Source organism: Sciurus carolinensis, chromosome 12 (genome assembly GCF_902686445.1).
Source record: "Sciurus carolinensis chromosome 12, mSciCar1.2, whole genome shotgun sequence".
In the NCBI taxonomy this organism is placed as follows: domain Eukaryota; kingdom Metazoa; phylum Chordata; class Mammalia; order Rodentia; family Sciuridae; genus Sciurus; species Sciurus carolinensis.
In genome coordinates, this window is record NC_062224.1 from 54,878,908 (window position 1) to 54,902,560 (window position 23,653).

The 23,653-nt window shown below is 41.0% G+C and overlaps 1 non-coding gene across 1 annotated transcript; it reads left to right on the forward strand.

Annotated features, from left to right (window-relative positions):
* The first annotated feature begins 302 nt into the window (after positions 1-302).
* Trnaa-ugc (transfer RNA alanine (anticodon UGC)) lies at positions 303-380 on the forward strand. Its single transcript has one exon. It is a non-coding gene; the product is annotated as a tRNA-Ala (tRNA).
* Positions 381-23,653: the final 23,273 nt, after the last annotated feature.

Here is a 23,653-nt window from a genome sequence, read left to right on the forward strand (position 1 = left end):
ATTTCTTAGGCACCTTCTTCCATTTCCCCCTCCTGCTTCCTCTCTTCACCTTGCTCATCTCCCTTTTCTTCTGAGTTATCTCTGTTTTTGAAGCTGCCCCTCTACCTCAAATCCCTCAGGGTGATGGCTCTTCCCTTTCCTACACAGGGCTGTGCCAGGAATGAGTTATAATTGTGGAGTTTGTTGTTACTGCCACCTTTTTATTACCATTCCTTCCCATTTTTGTGGTTTTCCTTTCATTCTGGGTTGTGGGGAAAGCATGATTTAGTAGACAGAGCTTGGCATTAAAATCAAGCTCTCAGGGCTGGGGAAGATAGCTCAGTAGGTAGAGTGTTTGCCTTGCAAGCACAAGGCCCTGGGTTCGATCCCCAGCTCCGCCAAAAAAAAAAAAATCAAGCTCTGGGGCTGGGATGTAGCTCAGTGGTAGAGCTCTTGCCCAGCATATGTGAGCTCCATCCCTAGCAACACCTGTCCCAACCCCCGGCCCCAAGAAGAGCTTTGGTCACAGTTTAACTATCAGCTTCAAGAACTGTATTAGAAAATTCAGATTCCCTATCAATTTAGGCCATTTTATTTGCTTATTTCCTAAGTTTGTAGTGAGAACCAAATTAGACAATGTAGGCGAAAGTGCTTGATAAGCATAACCTACATGTCAGGGCCAGAATTAGGGTGAAACAAGGGAGGTACATACTGCGACAAGTTTAAGGAGGCAAATGCTCACAGTTCAGGGCTGTGTGAGGGTAGCCTTTCATTTTTTGTCTGTGACTAATTGTCATTTGCTACTCAGCTGTGACCAATGGGTTAAAATCTTAGCATGAATGACTGCCATTAAATAGATGAAATACTCTTATTTCTCCCAGGGTAGATGTACTTAACAGATACTGCAGTCTCAGGATTAAAGAAAGTTCTTAGCTACTGAGGGAGCCCTTCAAAAATTTGCAATGGATACATAGTAGCCTACCCTACCAATAAATAAGGCCAGTCCTTCATTTGAACAACACTGAGCTAAGAGTACCAGGGAGAAAGAAGCTTGGAAAGAAGCTTGCACTTTAAAAAGAATTTGCATCTAATGAGCTCCTTCTCAAAATAATTTTCCCACAAGGGCCCTCAAAATAAGTTTTAAAAGAATTTTACTATATTTAGTTCAGAATCCACATTAAAAAAATAAAAGCAACCCCCCCACACACAATTAAAACAGAAAAGCCCTTTCTGTGACTTACTCTTGAAGCTCTTATGCTTCATAAGAAGACTTAAAGAAAAATTTTCTCTGCCTCAATATAACATTAAGACAAAGATTACTACATAGTGACAAAGTTAAATCATCTCCAGAGGATAGAGTTACTTGCTCACTAATGATTATCATCTGCCAAGGAACTAGTATGCTATTAATACTTGTAAAGCTGCCTGGACTAGAAATCCATTACTAGCAAAAGTACAAGTCCATTTTTATTCTAGATAATTAATCTAATTTGACTAATCATTGTGGAGGAGAAATGGATGCTAACTCTTCTCTATGAAAGACAAATAGATCTTCAGAGAGACTTCTCACTGAATGGACTTAAAGCCATAGGCCCCCTTATTTATGCCTCTCTGTGTTGAGTGAATTCTTCAAGTGCAGAAATATGTCCAGACTAAGCATGCTAGCAGAGGTTACCTAGTGCCTGCCGTGGTGTGTAAGAAAGGAAATGGAGGAAATGGACCTGGAGAGGTGAGCCAGGAAAGCTACAAGAACCAGGTTCCCAACCTCAGAGGAAAAGAACAATAACCACACCCAATCTGTTCAGAGATTACAAAATTGGGATCTGTAGTACTTCATTCTTGTACCTCTGTTGCTTCCTTCACAGATAACTGAAAAGGCATTAATGTTGCTTTAAATACGATCGTGCTTACAGAATAAAGTTCAAAAGTGTTGATTTCACCTCTTTACTCAATCTCTGCTTAAGAAACCTCTGGCAAAGAAAATGCATGGTTGAGGTGTGTTTACAGGGTTCTAGTCAGTTTTCTTCTACCAAAAGTGAATTAAACTGGAAAAATGAGAGACTACAGCAAAAGGAAAAAAAACTTAGTATATATCTGGCATCAAAGCAATCAGCAGAAAACTCTTCAAAATGAATATGTCATGTAGATATTTCTGGATTAAAGTGACTTTACTCTCAGTAAAATTATTTTATTGACCCTCCTTTGGGGTCTGATTATTTTGTCCTATTCTGAAGCTGTCTTTTTTAGTCATCCAGGTCTATTACTGGAAAATTAGAAAATGTACATCAGCAGGAAATTAAAATCACAGGGAAACCTACCCCTAAAGACAAACCTTGCTAACATTTACATTGTGTATATAAATATTTTCTTCCAGGAGTTTTCAAGATGGCAGACTGGAGGGCAGCTGCATTTCATGTTGCTCCAGGACTCAGGATTCAAAAGAGGAGATAGTGAGTGACTTGGGACAAACTCAAAGCCGCTGGGTGAGTCTCTCCCTTTGGGGAGGCATCCCGGATGGGGCGGTAGCCCTGGAATGCAGGGAACTTTGTGAAGTAGAGTTGCCCGGTGAGACACCCCTCCCCCCGCTGGAGCAGTAAACACAGACCACTGGGAACTTTGCAGAGGAAGCTGCTTAGCACAGCGCTTGGTTTCAGAGTAAACCGCCGGGCTTTGGTGGCTGCCCAGAGGACAGCCTGCATAGGCAGGCGATTTGGTGCAGAACAGGGTCCCAGGTCCTAGGCAGCTTTTCGGTGGAAGAGCTGCAGAGACAAGCTCAGGGGCACAGCGAAGGTTCCAGGACTGCGGGCAGATTCTCTGAGGAGAGGCAGCCTAAGGAGACTAGTCAGTGAAGGGTGAGGCTCCCAGGCCCAGGAGGTAGGTCTGGGCCCCTGGGAATGTTGCCTGGGAAGGCTGCCCTGCCCAGGCGGCAAGATACCCCTCTCCCCGCTGGAGCAGTGAACATGGACAGTGGGGAAATTTGCAGAGGAGGCCGCGCAGCACAACGCTGGGTTTTGGAGTAACCTGCCGAGGCTCCAGCAGCTGCCAGAGGAAGAGCTGGGTGGCGAGCTGTTTGGACTCAGAGCAACCTCCTGAACAATGGGAGGGGGAGCTGTCCTGAGGAGGAGGAGGTGTGCAGTGAGTTGCTTGGTCTTCAAGCGCCCACACAGAACACCAGGTGGCTGCCTGGAGGAAGAGGTGAGCGGTGGGTCACTGGGGTTCGGAGCATATGTACGAGGCTCCAGGTGGCTGCTCAGAGGAGGGGTCGCATAGCCAGGCAATTAGGTGCAAAGCACAGTTCGGGGACCTAGGAGCCTTTTGGTGAAAGAGCTGCACAGAGACAAGCTGAGGGGTGGAGTGAAGGTTCCAGGACCGCAGGCAGCTTCTGTGAGGAGGGGCAACCTAAGGAGACTTGTCTGCGAAGGGTGAGGCTCCCAGGCCCAGGAGGAAGGTCTGGGACCCTGGGAATGTTGCCTAGGAAGGCTGCCCTGCCCAGGTGGTAGTTGTGGACTGAGGGGTACCTCTAGGAGGGGAACTGACCAGCGAGACCTCCCCACTGGGTGAATCTTCCCTGCTGGGTGAGGTTTTCCCACAAGGATGGTAAAACCAGAGACACAGGCACAAACAGGCATTGCCTCAGCCCATAGCCTAGTTCCCCTTTGGATGACCATTGGTCAACAAGTGGAGGCAACTCTGCCCACTATCAGGGAATATACCCCACCTGAAGAACACCACTCCTAGAGAGGCAGCTTCTTTGGGGAGCACCACATTATCAACTTCCTCCAAGACTTCAGGCTACTGAAGGATAAGAGGGGATACACTAGCAATCTTCAGGGACATTATAAGTCAATAGAGGAAATCTGCAACATCTCAGCAGTCCACTGATACCTGAACGACATGAGAAAACAAGGGAAGAAAATGCCTCAAACAAATCTGGATGTTACATCAATAAAATCCAATGACAGCATGGCAGAAGAAAGGACAGAAAGGGAGTTCAGAATGTACATAATTAACATGATAAGGGAAGCAAATGATGAAATGAAACAGCAAACGCAGGCATTGAATGAACGCACCAATCGACAGTTAAAAGAGCAAATACAGGAAGCAAAAGACCATTTCAATAAAGAGTTAGAGATATTGAAAAAAAACAAACAAATCCTTGAAATGAAGGAAACAATAAACCAAATTAAGAACTCCATAGAAAGCACAACCAATAGGATAGAACAACTGGAAGACAGAACCTCAGATATTGAAGACAAAATATTTAACCTTGAAAACAAAGTTGAACAAACAGAGAAGACGGTAAGAAATCATGAACAGAATCTCCAAGAGCTATGGGATATCATGAAAAGGCCAAATATGAGAATTATTGGGATTGAGGAAGGCTTAGAGAAACAAACCAAAGAAATGAACAATCTATTCAATGAAATAATTTCAGAGAATTTCCCAAATCTGAAGAATGAAATGGAAAATCAAGTTCAAGAGGCTTATAGGACTCCAAATACACAAAATTACAACAGACCCACACCAAGGCACATTATAATGAAAATATCTAACATACAAAATAAAGAAAGAATTTTAAAGGCTGTGAGAGAAAAGAACCAAATTACATTCAGGGGGAAACCAATATGGATATCAGCAGATTTTTCAATCCAGACCTTAAAAGCTAGAAGGGCCTGGAATAACATTTTTCAAGCCCTAAAAGAAAATGGATGCCAACCAAGAATCTTATAACCAGCAAAACTTACCTTCAGATTTGATGATGAAATAAAATCCTTCCATGATAAACAAAAGCTAAAAGAATATACGAAAGAAAGCCAGCATTACAGAACATTCTCAGCAAAATATTCCATGAGGAAGAGATGAAAAACAAAGAAGCAAATCAGCAAAGGGAGGAAATATCCTAAAGGAACTGTCAAATAAAGGAGGAACCAAGTTGTGTCAAAAAAATAAATATATAAATAAAATTTTAAAAATGAACCAAATGCCCGGGAATACAAATCATATCTCAATAATAACCCTGAATGTTAATGGCCTGAATTCATCAATCAAAAGACATAGACTGGCAGGTTGGATTAAAAAGAAAGATCCAACAATATGCTGCCTGCAAGAGACTCACCTCATAGAAAGAGATACCCATAGACTAAAGGTGAAAGGATGGGGAAAAACATACCATGCACATGGACTCAGCAAAAAAGCTGGAGTATCCATCCTCATTTCAGATAATGTGGACTTCAAGCCAAAGTTAGTCAGAAGGGATAAAGAAGGACATTTCATACTGCTTAAGGGAAGCATAAATCAGCAAGATATAGCAATCATAAACATCTATGCCCCAAACAGTGGCTCATCCATGTATGTCAAACAAATCCTTCTCAATTTTAGAAACCAAATAGACCATAACACAATAATACTAGGTGATTTTAACATGCCTCTCTCACCACTGCACAGATCTTCCAAACAAAAATTGAACAAAGAAACCATAGAACTCAATAACACCATCAATAATTTAGACTTAACAACATTTATGGAATATACCATCCAACGAAGAGTGAATACACTTTCTTCTCAGCAGCACATGGATCCTTCTCTAAAATAGACCATATATTACGCCACAAAGCTAATGTTAGCAAATACAAGAAGATAGAGACACTTCCTTGTATTCTATCAGATCATAATGGATTGAAATTAGAAATGAATGAAAGAGTAAAAAACAGAAACTACTCCAACACCTGGAGATTAAACAATATGCTATTATATGATGAATGGATAACAGAAGATATTAGGAAGGAAATTAAAAAATTCTTAGAGGTAAATGAGAACAAAGAAACATCATATCAAAATCTCTGGGACACTATGAAAGCAGTAATTAGAGGAAAATTTATTTCATGGAGTGCATTCAATAAAAGAAGTAAAACTCAACCAATAAACGACCTAACACTACAGCTCAAAGCCCTAGAAAAGGAAGAACAGACCAACACCAAAAGTAGTAGAAGACAGGAAATAGTTAAACTCAGAGCTGAAATCACTGAAATTGAAACAAAAGAAACAATACAAAAAATCGACAAAATAAATAATTGGTTCTTCAAAAAATAAACAAAATTGATAAACCTTTAGCCACACTAACAAAGAGAAGACAAGAGAAAACCCAAATCACCGAAAATTCAGAATGAACAAGGAAATATCACAACAGACACGATTGAAATATAAAACATAATTAGAAGCTATTTTGAAAATCCTATATTCCAACAATGTAGAAAATTTCAAAGATATCAACAAGTTTCTAGAGACATATGAATTGGCTAAACTGAGTGAGGAGGACATACACAATTTAAATAGACCAATTTCAAGTAATGAAATAGAAGAAGTCATCAAAAGCCTACCAACAAAGAAAAGTCCAGGACCACATGGGTTCTCAGCCAAGTTCTACAAAACCTTTAAAGAAGAACTCATTCCAATACTTTTCAAAGTATTCCATGAAATAGAAGAGGAGGGAACTCTCCCAAACTCATTTTATGAAGCCAATATCACCCTGATACCTAAACTAGACAGAGACACATCGAGGAAAGAAAATTTTAGACCAATATCCTTAATGAACATCGACGCAAAAATTCTTAACAAAATTTTAGCAAATTGCATACAAAAACATATTAAAAAGATAGTGCACCATGATCAAGTGGGTTTCATCCCAGGGATGCAAGGTTGGTTCAACATCAGGAAATCAATAAATGTAATTCAGCATATCAACAGACTTAAAGTCAAGAATCACATGATTATTTCAATAGATGCAGAAAACGCATTTGATAAAATACAGCACCCCTTCATGCTCAAAACACTAGAAAAAATAGGGATAGTGGGAACGTCCCTTAACATTGTGAAGGCCATCTACACTAAGCCCATGGCTAATATCAATCTAAATGCTGAAAAACTGAAAGCATTCCCCCTAAAATCTGGAACAAACAGGGATGCCCTCTTTCACCACTCCTACTCAATATCGTCTTTGAAACTCTAGCCAGAGCAATTAGACAGACCAAAGAAATTAAAGGGATACGAATAGCAAAAGAAGAACTGAAACTATCCCTATTTGCTGATGATATGATTATATACTTAGAGGAACCAGGAAATTCCACCAGAAAACTCTTAGAACTCATAAGTGAATTTAGTAAAGTAGCGGGATATAAGATCAATGCTCATAAATCTAATGCATTTGTATACATAAGTGATGAATCTTCAGAAAGAGAAGTTTGGAAAACTACCCCATTCACAATAGCCTTGAAAAAAATAAAATACTTGGGAATCAATCTCACAAAAGAGGTGAAAGACCTCTACAATGAGAACTACAGAATACTAAAGAAAGAAATTAAAGAACACCTTAGAAGATGGAAAGATCATTTCCTGGATAGGCAGAATTAATATTGTCAAAATGGCCATACTACCAAAAGTGCTATACAGATTTAATGCAATTCCAATTAAAATCCCAATGACTTACCTTACAGAAATAGAACAAGCAATCATGAAATTCATCTGGAAGAATAAGAAACCCAGAATAGCTAAAGCAATTCTTTGCAGGAAAAATGAAGCAGGGGGTATTGCAATACAAGAACTTCAACTATACTACAAAGGAATAGTAACAAAAATGGCATGGTATTGGTACCAAAATAGACAGGTAGATCAATGGTACAGAATAGAGGACACGGACCCAAACCCAAATAAATATAATTTTCTCATACTAGACAAAGGTGCCAAAAATATGCAATGGAGAAAAGATAGCCTCTTCAACAAATGGTGCTGGGAAAATTGGAAATCCATATGCAACAGAATGAAACTAAACCCATATCTCTCACTGTGCATGAAACTAAACTCAAAATGGATTAAGGACCTCAGAATCAGACCAGAGACCCTGCATCTTATAGAAGAAAAAATAGGTCCAGAGCTTCAACATGTCGGCTTAGGGTCAGAGTTCCTTAACAGGACTCCAACAGCACAAGAAATAAAAGCAAGAATCAAGAACTGGGATAGATTCAAACTAAAAAGCTTTCTCTCAGCCAAGGAAACTATCAGCAATGGGAAGAAAGAGCCTACAGAGTGGGAGAAAATCTTTGTCAATCATACTTCAGATAGAGCACTAATCTCCAGAATCTATAAAGAACTCAAAAACTCAACACCAAGACTACAAATAACCCAATCGAAAAATGGTCTAAGGGAATGAACAGATACTTCACAGAAGAAGACCTACAAGCAATCAACAAACATATGGAAAAATGTTCAACATCTCTAGTAATAAGAGAATTGCAAATCAAAACGACCCTAAGATTCCATCTCACCCCAATTAGAATGGCGATTATCAAGAATACAAGCAACAACAGGTGTTGGCGAGGATGTGGGGAGAAAGGTACACTCCTACATTGCTGGTGGTGCTGCAAATTAGTGCAGCCACTCTGGAAAGCAGTATGGAGATTCCTTAGAAAACTTGGAATGGAACTACCATTTGACGCAGCTATCCCACTCCTTGGCCTATACCCAAAGGACTTACAATCAGCATACTACAGAGGATACAGCCACATCAATGTTCATTGCTGCTCAATTCACCATAGCCAGATTGTGGAACCAACCTAGATGCCCTTCAGTTGATGAATGGATAAAGAAACTGTGGCATATATATACAATGGAATATTACTCAGCCATAAAGAATGATAAAATTATGGCATTTGCAGGCAAATGGATGAAATTGGAGAATATCATGCTAAGTGAGGTAAATCAATCTCAAAAAACCAAAGGAAGAATGATCTCAGCTGATAAGTGGATGATGATACATAATGGGGCGTGGGAGGGGTTAGTTTTAGGGTTAGAGTTAGGGTTAGGGAGGGGGGCAAAAATGGGCAAGGAAGGACTGTATAGAGGGAAAAGAGGGATGGGAGGGGTGGGGGAAGGGAAAAAATAACAGAATGAATCAATCAACATTACCCTATGTAAATTTATGATTACATAAATGGTATACCTTTACTCTATGTACAAAAAGAGAAACAACATTTATTTCATTTGTTTACAATAAATAAATTTTTCTTCCAGATTTTCATGCATATTTACACACACTACTTTGTTCTAAAAATTTTATAACTTGTGTTTTCACTTCTGTGATCTTTTTCCATGTAAATACATTTTTCTTAGCTGCATTACATTACATCGTATAGACATAATTTATGGACTTATTAGATTGGGTCGAAATATACTGTCATGAATGGCATCCTATCGATACAGGTAGACTGAAAAATCCTTAATATTTTTTTTTGTGTGTGTGGTGGAAAAAATAAAATACACTTTACCTTTACCTGTGCTTCATTTCAAACTCACTTCGGTAGTGTGATCTTTAATCTTTGGCCTGACAGACATGTCCACTGGAGCGGGAGTAATCAGCACTCCACCATGATCCCCCCTCTCTCTACCATTTTGGGCATCCAACCTGGCTCTGTAGGGTCATCACCCTCCTCCTTGATGGAAGAAGACTGCAGTTAAACTGCCATCTGGAACCCAGGGAGCCCTCATGCATAGGGAGCTGGAAGGGCCTGACGCCATGTCCTCCCTGGATTACTCTAAAACCAAGGACTGACAGGCATGCAGGGAGCAGTAGCTCAGCTGTTTCACTCTAGGCAGGAATGAATGTGAGGTGCTTTGCACTATTTTTCAGTGTCATCCCAGTGAATTAAAAGCCATTTTCTCACTGTGATTGCTGGTTTTAAATGCACCACTTAGTGACTGCTTTCCTACCTGGTCATTTCTCCCTTTACCTACCCTTGTTCCTTACACTTTTCACTGCATTGCTTGCATTTGAATTCTTGGCTCAGTGTCTGCTCCTGGAGATACCCAAAGCCCAGCACCTGTTAAGATCACTTCAACAGTGGAGATTATGAGGGTGGGGCCTGTTTGTGTTGTTGCAGAGATATTGCAGGAATTCATCTAGTCACTGAAAGGAAATATATCACACACCATATAACAATGTTTAATAAACAATGGACCACATCATATTCAATGGTGCTTCCATAAAGCTGAAAATTTCCTATTGCCTAGTGGTGATGTAGCTGTGGTACAATATCACATTACTCATGTGCTTGTGGTGTTGCTGGTTTAAGGTATTTTACACATTGACAGGGAAGCAGAGCAGTTAAGATCCTCTTTATTTTTCACATGCAACAATTGTACACTTTTTGAGTTTGAGATTGATTTGTGTGTGTGTGTGTGTGTGTGTGTGTGTGTGTGTGTGCAAGACCATGAAGCTAATTAGAAGCAGCCAATGTCAAAACCTATGTTTTCTGATTGGACAATTATACTCCTACAAAATGAACTAATATGGCCAAAAATAAAGTTGAGTTAGGATGAATATGCTCACCTGAATTAATTTTAGGAAACCTGAACTTTAAAATGTACAGTGTAGTAGTCCTTTCTTCTTATCCTCAGGGGATATTACCTGCCTAACATTAGGTAGAACTGATCTCTATCTCTATCTATCTATATATGTTTTTATACATCCATTCCTATAACAAAGTTTTAATTTATTATAAGTAAGTCACAGTAAGAGAATTACAACTATATCTGATAAGATGGTACAATTACAAAAAATAGAGTGTAGTTTCTTTTCTTGAGTCAAAACAAATACTAGTATTTTTGGACTGTGATTATTTAATACCTGTGTTTCATTCCTGACCCTCCACTCCATCTTTCATCTTTTTTTATTACTTTCCCAGAATCTCCTTCACTTTCTTTGGCACCTGAAGGTGAACTGCTTCTACAAAGCACAACATAGGAGGATGACGTGCAATTGTCAGCTATTCGGAGAGATAGTCGGTTGTACTCATGGGAGAGAGGGATAAGTATGGTATCGGGCGAGTGTGGTAAGCATTCTAAGAGAGGTGCAAAGTCCTTTGGGAGGACAGAGGAAGGAAAGATAAATTCTGGCAGAGGGAGAAAGGAAGGCTTGCTGAAACAGGTGGCCTTAAGCTGGGTCTGGAAAGATGGGTAGGATTTCAACAGGTGGATGTTGGGGTGGAGGAGGAGGAGAAAGAGGCAGCATGAACTCAGAAAAATGCAATACATGCTCCAGTCAGGTGGGTCGATGGGCTCACAGGTCACAGGTGGGAGGTGGAAGAGATGTGTGTACAATTAGGGGGAGGACTTTCCCCTCATTGTCTGTGAGTTTCAGTTTTGTCTGATGAACAGTATTCTGTGAGCAGGAGAGTGTCACAGTTACATTTGTATTTTAGACCATCGTCTGAAGATGCATTTCTTTTCTTGTGAGATACTCTGCATTGTGTTGTACTCAGTCATTTGCTTAACAGAGAACAGCATTCACATACTGTAACAGCAGAGCTCTTTATCATGGCTGTGGCTCTGATGGAGCAGAGCGTCTGCCTCTCTGGCCTGCTTTCCCTCTTCCATTTGTTCCACTGCCATTTGCACACTAAGTTCTGAACACACTTGTCTTTCTAGAAGTTCCTAGAAAACATCTGGCCTTGCCCTTTCCTGGCCCAGGACTTTGGTGCTAGTTCTTCCCTCAGCCTCTTATAACTTTTCCACTGGCTTCTTTATAACTGATGTTTCCTCAAAGATTTCCCTGCCCATTCAATTCAAAGTAACACTCAAGCTATTTTCTACAGAGCAACTAACAAAATCATGTATTTATTATTTACATGCTTATTTTTTACCCTTTGCCACTGTCATTGGCTCCTTAGTTACCATCCTCCAGGGTATACCCAGGACTCTGCAGAGCACACTCAATGGGCTCAATAAGCACTTACTAAATGAAAGAAATGAATGGAGGGACTGAATTTGTTAGAGAATTGCAAAGATGTTACCTTGCTTAGAGCTACACCTAGATAAATTCAGCATCTGATGACAGAGGTTGGGATCAAGGACTCTGGAACCTACTGATCCACGTAGGTAGAGTATCTTACATCTTTGGCATTCATTTCTTAATCATGCATTATATTTAGGTGGAATTTCCTCTAGGTTAATCTTTTCTTTCTTCCCCACATTTCCCACCTCCAACATTTTCTTGACATTATTTCAATTAGGTGCGAGGATTGGTAATTTTCCTAATGATTTGAAAATGGATTGCTCTTTTGCAGATGGCTGTGAATTGGTTTGCCCAAGAGCTGATCATAAGTCATGATTTGTTGAAAAGTCAGTTTTTTGTTTTCATTTTTGTTTTTTAAGTAGAAGAGGACTTTGGAGGTTATTCAGCAGCTTTTGAAACAACTCCAGCTGCCAAACTAGTAGGTTCGGCACCTTCCCTGGCAAACTGGTGTCCTGATTTACTGCAAGTTATGGCACTGTTTGTGGTGCTTTTGATAGAAAATAAATGGCTCTTAATTCAGCCTTAGGATGAAGTTCATATTTGAAATGTTTGAATAACTTTTTCAGCTTGGGATTCTACAATTAGCTATAAAATGTTACAGTCTTGTTCCAAGGATACAAAAAGTTTTTGTTGGGAGCCATCACTCCAGAGAATGAAGGGGAGAATTCTAAAGGTTGATGCTAAGGATGAAAGGTACTCCTTCTTGATATTGGAACCAAAAATGCCTTTAAGTAGGGGAAAATATATAAAATTAAGTAGGTTTGTTTGGAGAGAACTTTTAAAATTAATCTCACCTAGAAGATGAATGAAATATAACTAACTCATCTCATGACTTCTCGAGTGAAATGCAATCAGAACTGTGAGATATTATTTATTTGTAAGTCAAATAAATAAGAGAGTGTCTTATAAATATTTTTATTGTTCTAGTGGGCATGATGAGATACCATCAAAACAGGGGCCTTTTGAATATTTGGGAGAAGTAAACTTTACTTTTTGGAAGTGTTTGCATAAAAAATATTTAAACTTTTAAAAAGTCACTAAAATAATGCTTTTTGTTCATCTTCAAAATTCACAAAGGTAGAAATCCAATGTTTGATGTCTTCTGACAAATAGGATTTGTTGACATCTTGTTTTAAATTGGTGCATATTAGATATACAGCACAGTAGGTTTAATTGTGGCATATTCATATATGCATATAATATCATTTGATCAACTTGGTTTCACTCCTCACTAGCTCTCCTTTCTCTCCCCTCTCCCATCTCTCTCCATCCCCTTCTTCTGTACTAATAGTCTCCCTGCTACAAGCAATCTTCAACACACAGTTCTGTTTCTGCCTCTTACATAATGGTGGTGAGGGGAGAAATTTGCACCCCTGGCCCATGCACCAAGCTGTGAGATTTGGTACTTTGCCTGCAATATCTCCATTCCATTTCTCTGTTCTCTGATGAAATGCTGGGTACTCCTCGAGGGTCATATAAACTGTCACCTTCTTGTGCTCCCATGCATGCCTGAAAAGAATAAGGACTTCTATGTGGTCCACTCTCATCTATCCCATGTCACACATCCTCACATCCTCTACCTGGAAGTAGTAAAGCATGGTACTATGAGCTCAAACTTTGAAACCCCACACATTGAGGCCTGGACCATGTTGCCACAGTTATATACTGTGATACCCTTGGACAAGTTTACCTCTTTGAGTCTCAGTATCTTGACTTGAAAACCTACCATAATTATATTCCCTAGTTTATGAGATGAGGTGAGGATTTAATGTGATAATGAACCTAGATCAATTAGCAGAGTGTGTGTCACGGAAAGATCTCAATGAATGTTTGTTAGTACTGTTACTATGTTCATCACCTGTGTGTCTTTTTCCACTACACAGGGAGCTTCTTAAGGGAATCTTTTCAACTGGGCTTAGTCTAGTCCTGGCATGTGGAGGGTTCTCAGTGCTTTTAAATGAATAGAAGTGATTGTTCTCGGTGTCTATTAAATGACATGTGATTTGACAAGGACTCTGTCATCTGAAAGGGCTGACATTACTTTAGATACCAGACTTCACTCTTTTTCCATGTCCTTACTTGCCCTGCAGTGGCCCAGCCTCTGCCTTGCCATCCCAGTGTGATTATTAATAGTACCTTCTTTCAATCTCTGAAAAGCAGTCTAGTTTGGATGATAAATGTTATGGTCACCCTAGTTTTGAGAGGAGTATCATCAGCTTGATTCCCAGAAATTAAGTTCCTCACTACTTAATATATTTAACCACATTTGGCAGGCATCGTGGGGGGCAATTGATCAATTACTGCATGGTACTGAAGTCCTTTATACAGAAGAAATGATCCGTAAATATTGATGATAAAAGAATGAAAGGATGAAAATTGGGTCATTATTTTTTCTTTCTTTTCCTAAAAGTAGAATAGGGTTGATTGCTGAATATGAGTCTTAGATGGTAGGAAAATTGAACTGAGAAACTCTTCCTGCCGTTTAGAATGAGTGTTGAGATACTCGTATATAGATGGAATATTCAAGAGTTCAGTAATAAATCCAAATTGAAAAAAAAGAAAGCTTGTATATGCTCTTTTGTATACAACTTATAATAATATTTTCTGGGAATTTTATAATAAAATCACATATATTCGTACACATACATACAAATATATGCATATATTCTGAAGAAAGTTTTTATATATACATGTCAATATGTATATGTGTATATAAATAGAAGACAGTTTAAAATACGCTCAGTTAGCCCTTAGCTGTGGCGAGCCGCCTCGCCACCATGATAAGATGGCGCTGGTTTCCTGAAGTGCTTTCTAGGTAAACAAGTCCATATTTGGTTGAGCCAACTGTTGCAAATGGGAGCACCTATGAACATAGGCCAAGTGGCAGGAGTAGATTGGCTATTGCAAGAGTATAAAAGTGTATGAATTCGGCTCAAGAGATAGAAGAAGAAAAACCATGGTTTTATAATAATAAGGTCCTGATTAAACTGCTGAAGGAAGATTCCTGTCGTGTTTCTTGCGGGCGAGGGACACGACAAGTGGTGCCGAAACCCGGGAATCAGAACTTTCAGTGGTCAGGGGGTGCACCGGTAAGTACCACAGGTAAGTGGGGTCCACACATAGTGGGGCGCTCCTCTGTAGATAAAGAGAGAGCGGGAATCGACCTTGCATAGTCGATCAACAAAGAAAAATATAATCGACCTTGCATAGTCGATCAACAAAGAAAAATATTTTGTTTTCGCTTTCATTCTGCTTGCTCTGAATGCTGCTTTCATTATGGGCAATTCTCCATCTAGTTCATTAATACAGCCTTTAGATTTTTTGTTGCGCTCCAAAGAGCTCAAGGTCAAACACAGTACTTTACAAACATTCATTGTAAGAATTGATAAAGCGGCCCCATGGTTTGCTGTCTCCGGAAGCTTGACTCCTGCCAGTTGGGATAAGTTGGGAAGAGATTTGGATTTCCTTCAGGAGCAGGGACAATTGGAGAAAGGGGTGATACCGCTATGGAAATTAATAAAAGGATGTATTCTTGATGGTAGATGTCAGGAAGCTATTCATAAAGGACAGGAAGTTCTTGAACAACTACATGAGGAGAAGTCCGAGGATTCTATGAGTACTTCCAGTAAACATAGTGCAGGAGAGCAGGTTTATGGAGCTATTCCAAAGAGGAGACTATACCCAGATTTAAAAGCCCTTAGAACACCAGAAGAAACAGGGGAGTCAGAATCAGACGGTGATGAGGAAGTGAAAGAGCTAACGCAGCACTTACGGAAGGTGAAGATAAAAGAAGGGGGAACTAAGAGGCAAAAAGATTTTAGACAGAAGGACTATGAGGAAGAGCAGGAACCAGCTCTAGCCTATGATCCTCCCCCATATGTGGGAGGGGTTCCAAGCACGGGTAGAACTTTTAACTCTGCAGCTTGGAGGGCTGCCCATGTAGAGTTGGGGTTTGCCTGTCCTGTATTCCAGGACAATGATGGGGGAAGACATCAGGAACCCATAGAATTTAAAACGATAAAGAATATAGCAGAATCTGTCCGCACTTATGGTGTGGATGCTGCTTTTACTATCACCCAAATAGAGGGGCTCAATAGATTCTGCATGACCCCCTCGGACTGGGCCAGTTTAGTGAAAGCCTGTGTTTCCCTGGGTAAATATTTAGATTGGAGAGCCTTCGTGTTAGAGGGGGCCAATGAACAGGCTGCACACAACCAAGCTATGGGCAAACCTGCCTGGGATGTGGATATGCTTCTGGGGCAGGGTAGATTTGCCAATCAGCAAACAGGCTTTCCATTAGAGGTTTATGAACAAATTAATAAGATCTGCATTGCTGCCTGGAAAGCACTTCCTAATAAAGGAGAAGTGCGAGGTAACTTAACAAAAATTGTCCAAGGCCCCACAGAAGCCTTTTCAGATTTCGTGGCTAGAATGGTAGATGCAGCAGGAAAGATCTTCGGGGATGCTGATGTAGCTATGCCTTTAATTAAATAATTAGTATATGAACAATGTACAAGAGAATGCAGAAATGCTATTAATCCATTTAAAAGCAAAGGCATAGAGGCATGGATGAAAGCTTGTAGAGAAATAGGTGGCCCATTAACAAATTCAGGCTTAGCCGCTGCCTTCCTTCAACTTTCTAACAGGACTTCCTCCGGAAATAGGAAGTGTTATTCTTGTGGACAAGAAGGACATTTCATGAGAGAGTGTCCTAGTATACATAAGGTAGAAAGGACAAATAACGCTCCTCCAAATCGCCTCCCGGGGGTGTGTCCTAGATGTAAAAAAGGAAAACATTGGGCTAATAAATGTAAGTCCGTGAAAGATATCCATGGCCGGTTTATTGAAAGGATTGATTCAAAAAATGGCTGGAAGGGCCCCCGTCCTCAGGGCCTGCAAATATATGGGGCCACAGAGGAAGTAACCAGGCCGGACGAGTATTGGCCGTCTCTGAGACACCCCAAGAGCCCAGGAGAGCCACTAAAGGTTCCGCAGGAGTTGACCTCTGTTCCACCACCAGACTCATTTTAACACCTAAAATGGGTGTTCAGGTGATTGACACTGATTTTAAAGGATCTCTGCCACAGGACACTGTAGGTTTGCTCATTGGGCGAGCCTCTTCAATCTTACAAGGTCTTCATGTCTTTCCTGGAGTGATTAACCCAGATGCGGTGGGTTCTGTTAAAGTCATGGTGGAAGCTCCAAAAGGCATTGTGTCCATCTCCCCCGGAGATCGGATTGCTCAGCTGCTCTTGCTGCCTAGCCTACATAAGCATTTTAAAGCTGATGCCATTAATAGAACTAGTGAACAGATTGGGAGCACAGAAGGGAATAGCGCCTATTTAACTCTAGATTTGAACACACACCCTTTGGTAACTCTAAACATAGAAGGTAAACCTATCCTGGGGTTAATGGATACAGGGGCAGATCGTAGTATTATCTCTAAAAAAGATTGGGCTAGGGGGTGGCCAGTCCAGACTTCTGATCACTCACTCAGAGGGCTTGGATATGCTCAAGCTCCTCAAATTAGTTGTAGATCACTTTCCTGGCGGGACACTGAGGGGCATGCTGGACAGTTTATTCCCTATGTACTTGACCTCCCGTTTTCTTTATGGGGACGGGATATCCTGAGTGATATGGGATATCAGCTCAGTAATATTTACTCTCCAGAGTCTCGTCAACTGATGTTGAAAATGGGATTTAGACCTGATCTAGGATTAGGAAAAAACTTACAGGGAAGGAAGAGTCCGGTGCCAGCCAGGAAAGATACGGATGGAGAGGGTTTGGGTTTTTCATAGGGGCCACTGAGGCGCAGATACCCATTACCTGGAAAATGGAGGAACCAGTATGGGTATCTCAGTGGCCTTTACCCTCTGTCAAGCTGGCTGCAGCACATGAATTAGTTCAAGAGCAGTTTGATTTAGGACATATTAGACCTTCCACATCTCCCTGGAATACTCCAATATTTGTTATTAAAAAGAAGTCTGGTAAATGGCGTCTGTTACATGATTTAAGAGCAATTAATGCACAGATGCAGATAATGGGTCCAGTTCAGAGAGGGTTGCCGCTACTTTCCACTATTCCAGATCACTGGAGAGTCATGTGTATAGATATTAAGGATTGTTTCTTTTCTATTCCATTACATCCTCGAGACTCAGAGTGCTTTGCTTTCACCCTCCCAGCCTGCAATCATGAAAAACCTGATCTCCGATTTGAGTGGATAGTGTTGCCTCAAGGCATGGCTAACAGTCCTACTTTATGTCAGTTGTTTGTTGGTAAAACTCTTGAACCACTCAGGAAGAAGTTTACAGGGTTAAAATGTATTCATTACATGGATGACATTTTATTAGCAGCTAAGTCGGAAGAGCTGCTTTCTGAAATCTATTCTGAATTAATTCGGCTTTTAGAACTGCGAGGATTACATATTGCTCCAGAAAAGGTTCAAACAGGAAGCATAGTAAACTTTCTTGGAGCAAAAATTTCCTCACAAGGTATTGCTCCCCAGAAAATAACTATTAGGACTGAGGATCTTCACTCATTGAATGATTTCCAAAAACTGCTAGGGGACATAAATTGGATCAGGAGTTATCTGCATATTCCCAATGTTGATTTACTTCCCTTATATGACATCCTTAAAGGTGACCCTGATCTCTCTTCTCCTCGGAAATTAACTCTTGAGGCCAGATTGGCACTCCAGAAGGTTGAAAAGGCTATTCAAAATGCCAGTTTTACTAGATTACAAGGAGATAAGCCTGTGCAGCTTTGTGTATTGCCCACGCTCAGGCAGCCAACTGGAGTTTTATGGCAAGAAGGTCCATTGTTGTGGATTCATCCACATGTTTCTCCTGGACGTTCTTTAGAACATTACTCTGATGCTGTTGCCTATTTAGCTCTACTTGGCATTCAGCAAAGTATTCAGTTTTTTGGCGTTCTTCCAAATTCTATAATTACTCCCTATACAACCAAACAAATTCAGATACTCAGTGCTACTTTGGACAATTGGGCCATCTTGAGATGTTCCTTTCCAGGGGAAATTGAAAATCATTTTCCCTCTCATCCACTCCTTGCATTTGTTAAGGAACATCCGATTATATTTCCTAGAATAACATCTACTGTTCCTTTGTTGAAGGCATCGAATATCTTTACTGATGGTTCTAAAACAGGTATAGGAGCCTATGTTATTGATAGTCAGTTTCCCATCCAACATCAATTTGAACCAGGAAACCCACAATGGGTGGAGCTACAAATTGTCATTAAGGTTTTTGAGAGTTGTCCTTTTCCTTTTAATCTGATATCAGATTCTAATTATGTAATAGGAGCACTTAAGGTGTTGGAAACTGTAGGTGCCATCAATCCTAACAACAAAGTTTCATCTTTATTTACTCAGTTACAAAATTTGATTTTGGGCCATTCTGCACCCTTTTATCCTGTACATATAAGAGCTCATACGTCTCTCCCTGGACCTATTGTTGAAGGAAACGCAAGGGCAGATGCCGCTACCCGCACAATTTGTTTTCTTTCTTCTCTTGACAGTGCTCGAGACTTTCATAATAAGTTTCATGTTAACTCCCAAACACTTCGTAAGCGCTTCTCTATTCCTCGAGCAGAAGCGAGACAGATTGTCTTAGATTGTTCTCATTGTGTTCCATTTCATCATCTCCCTTCTCTTGGTGTTAACCCCCGAGGCTTGCGACCTCTTACGATTTGGCAAATGGATGTAACTCATATTGCAGAGTTTGGTTCCCTAAAATATGTTCATGTCTCAGTAGATACTTTCTCTGGAGTTATGCATGCCTCTGCTTTGGCAGGAGAAAAAGGCCATCATGTCATCTCCCATTGCCTAGAGGCTTGGGCCGCCTGGGGCCTTCCATGCTCCTTGAAGACAGATAATGGGCCGGCGTACACTGGTCAACAATTCACCTCTTTCTGCTCCACTATGGGAGTGCAACTGACTCATGGCTTACCTTACAACCCCCAAGGTCAGGGAATCATGGAGAGAGCTCATAGAACGATTAAAGAACTTTTGCAAAGACAAAAAGGGGGAATAGGAGCAAGCCGTACTCCTAAAGAGCGTTTGTCTCTGGCTCTTTTTACTATTAATTTTTTAACTTTGGATGTAAATGATAATTCTGCGGCTGACAGACATTGTTCGCCGCCTGCCCCCCCTTCCTTAGGGAAAGTGAAGTGGAAGGATGTGCTTTCAGGCCAGTGGTACGGACCTGATCCCGTGCTGATATGGGCACGAGGTTCTGTTTGTATTTTTCCACAGGATCGAACGGAACCGCTTTGGGTGCCTGAGCGACTCGTGCATAGGATACCTGGGAGTCTGTTAGCCTCGACTTCAGTTAAAGGTGTGAAGGAACAGAATGAAGAATCTACTGATCCTGTGGTGTCTGGTCCTGATGATCCAATGGGCCAGTCAGAAGCCAGTTTCTAAGATAAGGCTCTGGGCGGTTACTCGGGCATGGCCGATACCCATGCCGATCCATGCTGATTCCAATATTTTGCCAACCCTTTTCGCCACCACTTGTGAGATGGAAATGCCATGTCGTGATCCTATGTCTACTGAAACCTCCGTCTTTAATCTTACATCTTTTAATTTGACTGAAGTCTTTTGTTTCTCCCTTCATAGTAGCAGTCAACACTGTGTGCGTCTGCTCCTTAAAAATGTCACCTCCTGGGACAATCCCTTGCAACATAACAGTGTATCCTTAAACATACTGACTGCTGCCCTCACGCAGGTCTCACAGGGATTGCAGTCTGGATCTGGTGTGGGAAATAATAGTGGAGTGGTAAATATCACCACCCTGGTTACTGTGAGTACCGGTCATTTTCCATGGGCAAGGAAAAATGCGACAAATGCCACACGGTTTCTTGCTTCACCCGCTTGTACCCCTTACAAAAGCTTCCCCCCAATATTTACTCATTGTCAAGACAGAAATTGGGATTATAAAGAGGTGGCTCCGGGATTCTCTATATCTCCATCCCTTAAGAAGTTTTCCTATAATTTCACAAAAAATGGTACCTCTACCAGATCGGGGTGGCCCTTTTATCAGTGGCTGATAGGTAATCGGGCCGGAGCCACGGCTGACATCTCTGCTTTAGCCTTATTAAAAGGAGGCAATTTCTCTTTGCATAATGCAACAGGTACTGTCATGGAAGATATACAGAAAGGACATCAACTAGGAAACTTGTTGTTGCATAAGCAGCTATATAATGCTACTCTTCCCCCTGCTCCAGTATGCTTAACCCCCCCTTTTCTATTTCTATTATCAAACAGTTCGGAAGTGATTTTAAATTGTTCTAATGACAATATTACCTGCCTGCTTTCAGAGTGTTGGAACGGTAGTGAATCTGTTGCTGTGATTGTAAAGGTACCCACCTTTGTACCTGTCCCAGTGGAGGTCAATCCAGATAATTTTCCGTTGGTGAACCTCTTCAGAGAAAAGAGAGACTTTGGCATTACCGCAGCCATAATAACTGCTATTGCTGTCTCTGCTGCTGCAGCCACTACCGCTGCTCTAGCCATGACCAATCAAGTTCAAACAGCACAAACCATTAATCAAGTCATACAGCAAACTGCACAGGTGCTAGAATCCCAGGACCGTGTCAACAGACATATCTTATCAGGGATCTTGGCGGCGAATCAAAGGATAGATTTACTACAAGTACAGTTGGATGAACTTTTCAACATTGCACAAGTTGGATGCATTGGGAATCATAAACACATGTGTATAACTCCAGTAAGATATGAAGAAGCAAAGAATCAAAGCCACTTGATTTCCACCTTTCTTGCAGGCAACTGGTCCCTAGAAGCTGAAAAGATGATGAATCAACAATTATTGCAGATTGCGATTTTAAATGACACCCATGTTGAGCCTGTTACTTTGAGTCAGTTCTCTAGCTGGCTCACCTCTGCCTTTAGTTATTTTAAAGAATGGGTTGGTGTGGGGATCTTTGGATGTATTTGTTTTGCAGGCATTTGCCTTTGCCTTTGGTTTATTTGCAAGCTAAGAGTGCGTCAAGCACGTGAAAAGGCGGTGTTAATTCAGGCTGTGTTAGCCATTGAACAAGGGGTGTCACCTTCTGTGTGGTTGGCCAATCTGGCACGGGAATAAGTAGTATTTTTAGTATATCTCTGTTAGAGTTAGAATTATCATTTACGCTAGGTGTCTGCAGGGTACTGCTGTAATTACTATGTACTTTTCTTTGAGGACTGTGTATTTGCATCCTGGGGATTTCTTGTACTAATTAAGACTTCAATTGTCTTGTAACTTTCACCTTTGATCTTAAGCTATAACAATGATGTTGGAGGAGAGAACTGTTACTGTGTGCCTTGTGTTCACTATGGTGCCCCTGTATTGTGCAGCATTGGCAAGAAGGGTGATGTGTTTTCCTACCTCAGGCCTTTGCAGTTGCGTAAGCTGGATAAGCTCCCCCTAGTATGGTTTTCCATACCGCTATGTCTTCATGGACGCAGGATGCGAGGCAAAGCACTGCACTTGAGAGTTTTATTTTGAACCTCAAGGAAGGCATGCCCTATTGCATGTGGGTTTGATGTCCACGTCCCACCCTATGAAAAAAGGCATCGGCTTAGGTGATGTCAGGCCCGGAGAAGGCGCCACTCTGGGACTGACGTTCACTATCTGCCACTTTTGCACAGTAGGATAGGGCCTCTACCTTCACCTGTGTTCATAAAATAAAGAAGGGGGAGCTGTGGCGAGCCGCCTCGCCACCATGATAAGATGGCGCTGGTTTCCTGAAGTGCTTTCTAGGTAAACAAGCCCATATTTGGTTGAGCCAACTGTTGCAAATGGGAGCACCTATGAACATAGGCCAAGTGGCAGGAGTAGATTGGCTATTGCAAGAGTATAAAAGTGTATGAATTTGGCTCAAGAGATAGAAGAAGAAAAACCATGGTTTTATAATAATAAGGTCCTGATTAAACTGCTGAAGGAAGATTCCTGTGTCGTGCTTTCTTGCGGGCGAGGGACACGACACTTAGCAAAGGTGAAGTCAACGTTTTCCTCATCAGTTGCCCCAGCTCCTTTCCTTAACTTTTGCTCTACTCTCTTGGGGTTGTGCTTCTCCCCTCTCCATGTACCATTTTCCCCTGTGCCCACTTCTAACTGTGCAGACTGTGGCAATCCTGGACTTTTTGGATGAATTCTCAAATATCCCAGTAATATTTTTCTTTTCGTATCAGATTCTAAGTTATGGAATAAGGCCTGACATCACCTAAGCCGATGCCTTTGATCTTTTGAAATTCTGAAGTTGTGGGATTTTGCATGCTACACTGATAATCTGGGAAAATGTATAATCAGTATAAAAGAAAATTTTTCTAATAGTCCAAGAATAATCATTTATAGCAAAACCACCTGACAGAAACATATGGGTGTGTATCACCCTTATGAAGACCAAAGATATTTTTACAACCAAGGATTATTTTCTTCCCTTTATACAAATCCATATGGTGCCTATTCAGGCATCAGTCATCAGCAATGCTGTCCCATTTAACTCCAAGAATAGAGTTCAGAATTTTTGCTCTAAATTTGAATTAAAAAGAACTCAGAATTGGGAGTTAGTTGTTTTATCTTTCACAGCCTAATTACTCAAAGTCAGTGGCATATAAACTCATCTGGAGTAGAACAGCAAGCATAAATAAAGTAGTCATAGAGTATGACTTTTCTGCCTTGGAATCACTGCTTGATCTATGCACTGCTCCCTGCTGCTTTGTCTTTTGGAGTTAAATGCCTGCTTGACTCTGCAAGGGATAATACTTGCTTCACAGAGATCAGCCCATCTGTCTGCTGACTCTCTTAGTCCTCAGGA